Genomic DNA, 10,453 nt, shown 5'->3' on the forward strand with positions numbered 1-10,453 from the left:
TACTGACACGAAATTTCAAAGCTGAGATAACTATGTAAAACGCTTCCTTTTTATCAGGAGATATCTCCCAGCAAGTTTCAACAGCAACCGTTCAGCGAAACATATTTAAAATCCATTTTAATCTTCGCCCGCACGAGAAAGCCCAGAGCGGGCCGACGTGACATCATCTGCTACGTGCCCCAAACTGCCGACGTCGGGGCTCCCGTGACGAAGCCGACGCGCTGGCTGTGGTTGGCGCGCGCTGCTCGGGCGTGTGTACACGTCATGGTTTTGGGACTGACGTCATGCTGCCCGGGCCTGTGGGGACGGCGAAAACCTCGGCCGGTCTGGGCGCGCGCGTGCGCTCGCTCGCGCGCGCTTCCAGAGAGGCAGCGATACGGCAAGAATGGTGACGTCATGTTATACATGCTGTCATGGCGGCCGCTCGGCGTTTTTCAGTCGAAACCGAAACTGGCACGAATAAACGACGCCGTAAATGAATGTTTACGCTGCGCTCGACCGTCTAATCTGTCATTCAATGATTAGTGGGCTGGTAAGCACGCATAGCAGCGAAAAAAACGTAACATAAAAATTTCGTGTCAGTACTCCTTTAATGTCGCTTTATCGAGCCCGTGGATTCCATGGGCATGTCGCAAAGGTGCCGATATACATTTCCTATACTTCCTTCTCGCATAATGCTTCCATCCCTGCAGGTATCAACTTATTCAACGCATTTCGTTGAATCCACGAACGTTTATTATGCACTCTGCAATCATCTTTCCAAATGAAGATTGTAGAGAATTTTTTTTTTGGTCTTATGCGGAACGACTCAACAAACAATGTAAACTGCATATTGTTGGTCTCAAAAATATTTTATATTTACTGGTATCAGAGACTTCAGCTTATGAAGTTAACAAGACAGCCTATATAGACAAGTCGTAAATAATATCAATAAAATGCATACAGCTTATTCCGACCTTATTTCTAACAGCGAGGTTTCTACCCTGAAGTAGCGTTATTTGCGTGGATTCGAAGTGGAAGTCCTCATGGAACTCCACAAAAGTCTCACCGACTTCCTGTTAGGTCTACGGCTTCCACCCTGCCGGAGCTGTATTTTATTTTTTTTTCTGATCGACTGAAGGCTTACCACTCTCCGGCAATTTCTTCATTTGCAGGTTCATGGCGTAAACTTGATTTCCTAATTCCAGCCAGTTCCCTCGGTTTAGGATCTGAGGGGCGCCACTTAGTACAACTTAGTACAACGGATACGGGCTGACTCGCTGGCAATTCTGAGGCTCCTTGGGGTTGACAAGAATTATGTTGACCTTGTCGAACGCTGATAGTTACTTTGTTACCGTGATTCAACCTAAGGATACTTTGGTTAGCTTTTCATAGTTGAGATTAAGACTGTTTCCCGGAGTGCTAAAATTCAATTGTAGTATGCGTCACTTGCAGCTTTGATTTACTTCATCTATTCGAACATCATTATACACTAATAAATTGATTGAATGAACCTAATCTCATTAGCAAAAGCGGTCTCGGTTTCTTTTTACCAGGTAATCAACGTTACCTGAATGTGCTACGCCGCTGATTGTGTCTCATTTTATCTTTTCTTTGGAGGAACCACCGGAAAGTCTATGGCGTGGTCTCCTCATATATCACTAAATACCCCTTCCGCTCAGTGAATAGCCAGAGTCACTGTTAATTAGGAATAATGGCTCTGGATAGTCAGCCAGTGGAAGCGGTTTTTCCGGTTGGGTAAAATCAAGACAGACTGATCAGTTTGCAGTTGCGAAACGACACCAGCGAGGATTGATGTAGTGGATGGGAGCAGTCTGCCTTGATTTTTACCCATTCGGCTAGACCGCTTCCGCTCACTGAGTAGCCGGAGTCATTATTAATAATTAACTTTTGCGCTGGCTACTTAGTGAGCGGTAGCGAATTGGGCGGCTGGGTATTATTTACTATGCCTGCTCGCAACACCGCCATGATGCGGCACTAATGACACCCTTGCGTGCGAAAAAACGTAGAAAACAGTTGTACAAGATACCTTAAAAAGATTCCACTTTTATTAAAGAAAGACATATAGAAATTAGGATTTCTTAATAAAACATTTTGTCCACTAAAAGGTGTAGCGGCATAACATAAAAGAAAATGCTGTTTCCTTATAAATTATCTTAAAATTGGTCACATTTTTTTTGTTTTCCTAGTAATGATACTTCCGAAAAAATTGAAGTTATTACAAACAACCACCTGGAAAGTCTTTGTAATAAACCCTGGAACAATGAATGTTGTGTTTTAATAACCTGTGCGTGCCATTATTGATACGTATTCGTGGCGGATATCCTATGCAATAAAGCCAATAGCGGGAGTCGGCAGCTGTAGTCCAAATACCTTGAAGTGTGACAAACGTACGTCATTCTGCTGTGAGTTGGGCGAACACTAGAAATTGAAGTCGAAATGCAGTGAGTAAACACAGAGAAATCAAACTTTGTAAAGAAATGGGATGTGCTACTGTTACCATACACGTATTTATATGGGGATACAATAAACACACGTTTATTGTATGTGAGCATGCATAGCTAAGTCGGAATCTTAGCTGAGCGCGTAAACCAACGGTGAAAAGCAGGCACCTGTTGGACAATTTCCATCATTCGACGAAAAATAATAAAAGTGTGGAAGTCGCCCGTATTCACATGAAAAAAAAAATTAATCATGCGTTATTGGCGCGTAAGTGCTCCGCAAGCAAACGCAACGCAATATGGCTGAGGCTTTGTTTTACTTTGAGTATGCGACTGAATCTATGCAGATTGAGTTGTACGAAACTTTTTGAGAACAGAAGGCTGCAGGAATAAAGAGTGCACAAAAAGTATAAAGCTACAAAAACCAACTTATTTGCATACACATAGTCGTCTTAGTCTAACCGCCCAAGAAACAGTAAAAAAATAAGTGTTTAATAGTGGGAAATATTTAAACATCGTGAACGTCCCAAGAAATAACTGTTTAGTTGTGGTGCTTTCTCCCTCCGTGAAAAACTTCGTACTTATATTTCTGAACTTTTGAAGGCGCCTTGTTCTACCCCAACACTATTGCGTTGTGTGCCCAATCGACCTCCGGGTAAATAATAAATAGAGAATTTGTTACTACGCATTATTTCCAGCAAATATTGCGTCAAATAAGATCATAAAATGGGCTGTTTATGAAATTATAAAATACTATCCACTGCCGAAAACATTTTTCTGAGGCACTCAACAAAGGGTAATGTTTAACGTGCATGTTTTCGGAATAAAGAATTCTGCTCTTAGCCATAACTATTTAAATGGCTTCAACTTCTTCAACGCAAATTTCGGCAAACCATGCCCATAACTGAGTTTTGCACCATGCACTGCTTCCCGCATACATCACCCGAAATAAAAAAACCATGCGTTAAAGGGACACGGGAGAGATTTTTAAACATTCCGGTATTACTAGCGCAATTTGTATTTAGAGCCTCAAGGGTATGTTTCTACCTCTCTCACTACGTTTACGCAACTTTATTCAGTCGAAAAATCATTTCAAAAAGGCTGTCAGCATCTCTGCATCCTTCTGGACGATTTCTTCAGATATTTATTGTGACGTCATAACAAGATTGTTTGGCTTGGCTGGGCTACAGCACGGCTCGCGGACGCTCCGGCAGAGTCAGTCGGCCCAGCGATTAGTCGGCAGACGCCGGCGTATCGTCGCAATTCGTTCGCTCAGTTGAAACTAATCCGCGACACGTTTGTGCCCTGAAGAACCTGCGTTTAGTTTGTTAGTTTGTGTACTCCAGTTTGTGTACTCCAGTTAGTTTGTGTACTCCAGTCGAAGTCGCTGCACACAAAACTACCTGGCCTTTAGGGGAGGTACCCATACAAAAATATTGTATGGTCGGCTATAGAAAATCCTTTTTATGGTCGTCTTTAGCTATTTGGCCCAATAATCTTTAGACTTTTCTATGGCTGTCTTTAGCGATTCGTATCGCCATTCCTATGGGTGTCTTTAGCTTCATCTATAACCGGTTCTACGGCTGTCTTTAACTATTCTTATCGACATTCCTATGGGTGTCTTTAGGTTCTTCTATAGCCGGTTGTACGGTTGTCTTTAGCTATTCGTATTGAAATCCCTATGGGTGTCTTTAGCTGCTTCTATAGCCGGTTCTATGGCTGTCTTAGGTCTTCTTTGGATATCGCTATGGCTATAGAAGAATCTAAAGACACCCATAGGAATGTCGATAGGAATGGCTAAAGACAGCCATAGAAATGTCTAAAGATAATTGGGCCAAATAGCTAAAGACAACCATAAGAAGGTTTGTCAATAGCCGACCATACAATATTTTTGCATGAGCTGCAGCCAGAAGAGAATCACCACTACTTGAAACACAGCGACAGCAGCAGCCGCTGAGAAATTATTAGCACGCTGCCATGCCGGCATAGAGCCTTGCAGATCTCTAGAACTTGTCCTGTGGCACTTACGTGCATTCTGTAATATATACTCCGTGAACACTTCAGCGATATAGGGGGAGCGCGAGGTTGCGATTGCAAACACTTCGCCAGTTTTCATTCACAAAAGGCTTAAACACAGGCATTCAAGGAAAGCAAAATCAAGGGGTTTATTCATTCCATTCATCACATAAATGGCTACTATCTACGCTACTTCACCACCAGTAAACAGTTGTTCACATACGCCGATCGAAAAACACAGCACACGCATTCCAACACCCGGGCTCACGCTTAAGTGACTCGCTCGACAGCCACACTACGCGGCACATTCCCCGCGAACGTCCGCCGAGACACAAATACCTACAGGTGCTGGGTAGTCCATAGAAAAGAAAGCACTCAGAAGTCGTTCATTACACTCAGTACTCAACGCACACAGCTGCAAGTTCGGTGGCTAAAATGGAAATGCACTCTCAATAAAACAATGAAGATGGTCGCACACAATGCAATGATAAAAAAAAAAACGTTTTTCTAAGTTCACTCAATTAGTTCCTAGTAAGTTTTCTCAGTTCGCGAAAAAATTATTTTTGTCAGATCACCGCGGCCAAATCTTCACTTCTGTCTACGTTGCAGTGCCCATGTGGTGCAGGGTAGTTTAGAAAAGTATTCGTGAACACCAAAAAAAGTCCTGCATTTCTCGCATTATAGAGTCTCTTCAGTTCGTAAGATCACTCACCCTAGAGTTTTGCGTACGATGAAATTCCTGTCACAGTATCGCAGGTATCCATTTTCGCATGACTTGAAGTTGATGTTGAATTAATCGTAACACTGTCACCGTAAACACCGAAATTCACGACACCAAAAAGCGACACATTTGCTTGGCATCACACCATCTACACGAGCACATGCCGTCGAGTCGAAATTCCCAGCACCAGGCAACACGCGCCATGCCCGCGCACATGAGCAGGGAGACGAAATGTGGCTGACTGAGTACATCCAGGTATAAGCAGGTCCATCGCGATAGCAAATAGTGCGGAGATACATGCCCATCTTTCGATCTTTTTCTAACTTGTTTGCTGGTAATTTTTTTTTTTGGTAAGTACAAGATCGCTTAACGTTTTGTTTTCTTCATCCGAAAAAAGTTGTATCTGTTCTCAGTACTCAGGGAACATTGTCTGTCACTAGCATTGCTGCGCGCAGGAATACTAACACAGCGCGGGCCGCACGGCCGTGTCCTTCGGTACCCATCGCCAAAACCAGTATGTCAAACAAACAAAAGAAAATAAATCAGGAAGCAGGGGTGTCCCCTCTACCCTTTCATCGCTTCCCAGAATTTCTTCACCGCGCCTCTTTCGCCCGGCGTGGGTCGCTCTCCCCCTTTCTCAATGACTAATTTGAAAGTGGGGTCCGCGGGAGAAAGAATGCGGTTGTTCGCAGCTTCCACCATATTTCTGAGAGAGCGTACCCTGGGCCGCGAAAGTTATTTCCAATCTGCTTCGACGCTGTGAGGGCCGTTTTCAGAGAAGCCCGCTTTTTCACTTGACCGCGGCAGCGAAGGGCCACAGAGGAATAATTCTACGAAATTATACGTCTTTCAGTCAACGTTCATTTGCAAGCTTTGCGGACGCGCAGTATCCAAAGTTGCAACCTGAATTTGAGCGTTAATCATCAGCTTCTTTTAATTGTACTTTTCCCGTATTGTTGGTATAATAAGTACCTAACCTTATTGAACAAATACGTTCATATAACCGGCCGATCAACCTCATCATCGTTATCCAATCTGTGTTGTAGATGTAGCTAGGTAAATCATGAGTATATGAATTTCGCGTCATAAGTCATATTGAAACCAGCAGAATAGGATTTAATGGTTGCTCGAATTATACCTTTATAGGCGAACACTTTTCGATTAGCGGCTGGAAACTTGGAGCCGTATGTTACTATGTAGTTAGTTAAAGAAGTCTTTATGGATGCGGGCTTGTCAGTTCTGCGCCAAACGCTTTCTTAATGCCGGCAAAATGTTGCTTAATTATCACACATCTAAAGGTTTACAGTTATATATTGTACTGTAGCCAGCAGCAGAAGCTTTTATGGCTGCCTCACTTTAGCTTTAAAGCAAATTCTCTCCAATAGCTGGCAGAAGACATCCGTATGGTTCCAAGTTTGTAGACTTAGAGCTAAACAACGGCCCATAGCCAGCCAAATGAGCTTTTATGGCTTTCTCTCTATAGCTTTAGGACGAACCCTTTTCAATAGCTGGCAAAAGACAGCTGAATGGCTTGAAGTCTGTAGACTTAGAGCGAAACAACGGCCTATAGCCAGCCGAATGAGCTTTTATGGCTTTCTCTCTATAGCTTCAGGACGAACTCTTTTCAATAGCTGGCAAAAGACAGCTGAATGGTTTTGAGTCTGTAGACTTCAAGCTAAAAAATGGTCTATAGCCAGCCAAAAGAGCTTTGCCGCGGCTGGTCCATAGAACTAAAGCCATACATATTTCTTTAGCTGGCTACAGTTACCTGAATAGCTGTGACTCTATAGACTAAACACATTAGGATGTTCTATAATCGTCTAAAGAGAATTGTATGGTTTACAGTCTTTAGTGCAGGATCTATAAAAACTTCAATAGCTGGCTATAGCCTAATTTATGCCTTTTTATGGGTGACCATAGGGACCCATAGGCGGCCATAGCTCAGCATACATTTTTCAATAGACGCCCATAGGGCATTTTTGTATGGGTAGTTCACACACAACTGCCTTCGCTTCGCTCCCTTTACGAATTTTGAATGCCTTCTCCTAAACAAGTGAATAAGATGACGTAATCTTCGTATTTCAAGTTGCTCAAATATTCTACATTTAATTGGGTTCCTGATTAGGCCGAATCAATCTTCTTGGTAGACAGGCTGTAAATATTCTCAATAAAATGGCATGTATGTTGGACCTGTACTAAATCGAGAATTTCCTACCTTTACGTCGCGTTATCCACCCCATAATTTCTATTTACATGTCGGATACGTGCACCATATACATTTCTAATACTTCCTTCTCGCATAATGCTTCCATGCCATAAAGGATCTACATATTCAACTGATTTTGTTAAATCCGTGAACGTTTATATTAATTAAACTCTCCCTCTATTTGTTGCAAATTATGCTTTTAGAGCTTATTTTTGAGGTCTTATCTTGAACGACCCTGCCATTCAATGTAATCTGCACATCTAAGATGACTTGAATATTTTGTACTTTGTGGTATCATTCAGTTCAGCTGATGAAGTTCCCAAGAGAGCCTAAATAGACAATTTGTAATTATTATCAATAAAATGCATACTCCTCTGTCCACCCTTATTTCTAATAACAAGATTTGCACTCTGATATAATGTTATCGTGCATTGATTCCACGTCCAAGACCTCAAGGAGCTCCATTAACATCTCACCGATTTCCTTTTTGGCCTATGGCTTTCATCCTCTGGGGTGTGCATTTCAAAATTTTTTCTGGTCGACTGAAGTGATATAAGTTGAGCTAATAAACTGCGAGTATTTCTACGTTTTCAGGCTCATGGCCTAAACTTGATTTCCTAAATCCAGCCAGTCCGCTGGGTTTACGAAATTAAGGGTGCCACTTTGTACAAGTTCATGCAGCACAAATTACCTGGTTGGCTTTGCAATTCTGACGTACTCTTTTGTTGGCGATAAGGATTTTGACATTTTCCTAGACTCATAGTTTTTTTGTTTTGCCGAACCACCCTAAGAGTATTTTGGCTAGCTTTTCAGTAAATATTAATGCTATTTCCCTCATTTATATATCGAATGAATGAAAGTATTCTCATCAGCAGTAAAAACGTTCAGGGTTTCCATTTACACGGCAATCAATGTTCCGTTGAAATTAACCATGCCATTGACTGTGTCTCATTTAATCTTTGCTCTGGAGGAACCGCATGAACGTTTTCAGCATCGCATCCTTATATCAGTCACAAAACCCGTAGGAATAAGTTTTTCCATACTCTTTAAATATGTTTTAGTTTTTGGCTTTACAAGGACGTCGAAAAACTATAATTCTATAATAAAGCACTGTCGAATTTAAGGAGAAGCAGGATAATTGAAAAAGTTGTTCCTTAAACACAAAAAGTTATAAAAGCAATTGATAAACATGCTTGTTTTCCTAGCTTCAATGCTTGTAACTTAGAAAAAAAGTGAATTGACGAGAACGATCATTCAGAATACAATCGCAACTACGCAACGTCTGTTTCAAATACGTTGAAAGTTTATTAACATCTGGTATTCATTACGCATTTCTATGTCGGAACGAGAATCGCAAGAGCCAGGACGTGTCGTCGTATTAACTTCAAGTGCTAGAAATATACTTTGTTACGCTCGGCGTAACGCGAACACTTGAAATTGAAGCCGAAATGTATTCCGTAAACACACCGAAATTGGAGTTTGAAAAAGTGGACGCAATGTGTCACTGTTACCGAAGTGTTATTTATATGGAGGTTGAATAAATACGTTTGCTGTATATACGCATCCATAGCGAAGGCGGAATCATAGCAGAGCGCGGATGCCAACAGTGAAAAACAGGCGGTCTTGATAGAATTTGTCTCTATTGGACGGAAAATATTTATAGTGTTTATGTAGCGTATATATATATATATATATATATATATATATATATATATATATATATATATAGGATAGAAATTAGAAATAAGGGTTGGCAGTCAAGAAAACCTCGGAAAGCAAAGGGGAGGATGTGGTAAGTCACTGAAACAGATAAAGAATTTGGAAAGAAAGAAAGTGGAGAAAAAATGCCCGCCAGGTGGGATCTGAACCCCCGACCTCCAGAATACTGGTCTGGTACGATAACAACTACGCTACCGGCGGGGCTATTTTTACCCTCCACTTTCTGGGGTATATATGTCAATGTACTTTTTTCCGGTGCTTGGGGGTGGTAGCCAGTGCCACTCCGACTTATTTCAACGAGCCCCTCATTTCTTATTCTGATTCGCTACACACCCACACACACACACAGACACACACACACACACACACACACACACACACACACACACACACACACATATATATATATATATATATATATATATATATATATATAGGGTTTGGAAATAAGGGGCTCGTTAGGAAATACAGAAAGAAATGCCGGCAGTCTACAACGCCAAAGAAGGCATAGGGGAGTGGTTAGACTTATTTTTTACCGTTAGTGACGTCACAATATTATTAATTTTTATTAATTACGTGAGAAAGAAAGAAAGAAAAACACGCGCCCAGAGTGGGGACCGAACCCACGCCTTTCGATTAGATCTCGAATGCCTTACCAACTCGGCTATCTGGGCGACTGTGTTCTGCTTCACTTTCTGGGGTATTTATATTTTACTACAACTGTATCTGACGCTTGAGGGTGGTAGCCAGCGCCCCTCAGACTACACGGGGAGAAGGGGACCTTCTTTTCAACCCCCGGGGCGTGACGCGAACGTCTACAGCCTGTCATGAGCGGTCAACTGGCGGGAAACCCTCTTATGCTACCTTGGCATCAAGGCTGCCAGAACCGAGGCCCTCGCTAAGCTTTCGCACGTAATAGGGTTTGGAAATGAGGGGCTCGTTAGGAAATACAGAAAGAAATGCCGGCAGTCTACAACGCCAAATAAGTCTAACCACTCCCCTATGCCTTCTTTCAGAAGACGGAGAGCTTCAGAAGATGGATCAGAAGACGGAGAGCTTCATGAGCGGCTCGTTTCGGCGGTCCCTCCTTCTGCTGCCCTGCCAACCACGTCGAACTCTGTGCGTGAGGAGCTGGTCGACCTTTTGTTTGGCAGTGAGAGCGACTGTTCGCTCTACGGTTTTGACGACGAATGAATACAGTGCTCATAAACGCGTGTTCGTTCTTTGGCTGCGATACATTTCTCAACTTTTTTTTACTGCACACCGAAAGTTAGCCCACGTCATATTTTCACTTGATTTGCTCTCAATCTTAGGTGGGCTATCTCTCGGGATTTTACGGTAAGTATGTAT

At 42.3% G+C, this 10,453-nt stretch overlaps 1 non-coding gene across 1 annotated transcript; it reads right to left on the bottom strand.

Annotated features, from left to right (window-relative positions):
• Positions 1-9,705: 9,705 nt before the first annotated feature.
• Trnar-ucu (transfer RNA arginine (anticodon UCU)) lies at positions 9,706-9,777 on the bottom strand. The gene has a single exon. It is a non-coding gene; the product is annotated as a tRNA-Arg (tRNA).
• Between the last annotated feature and the right edge of the window lie 676 nt (positions 9,778-10,453).

Source organism: Haemaphysalis longicornis, unplaced genomic scaffold (assembly GCF_048455015.1).
Source record: "Haemaphysalis longicornis isolate Haplotype H1 unplaced genomic scaffold, Haemaphysalis longicornis Haplotype H1 scaffold_8, whole genome shotgun sequence".
In the NCBI taxonomy this organism is placed as follows: domain Eukaryota; kingdom Metazoa; phylum Arthropoda; class Arachnida; order Ixodida; family Ixodidae; genus Haemaphysalis; species Haemaphysalis longicornis.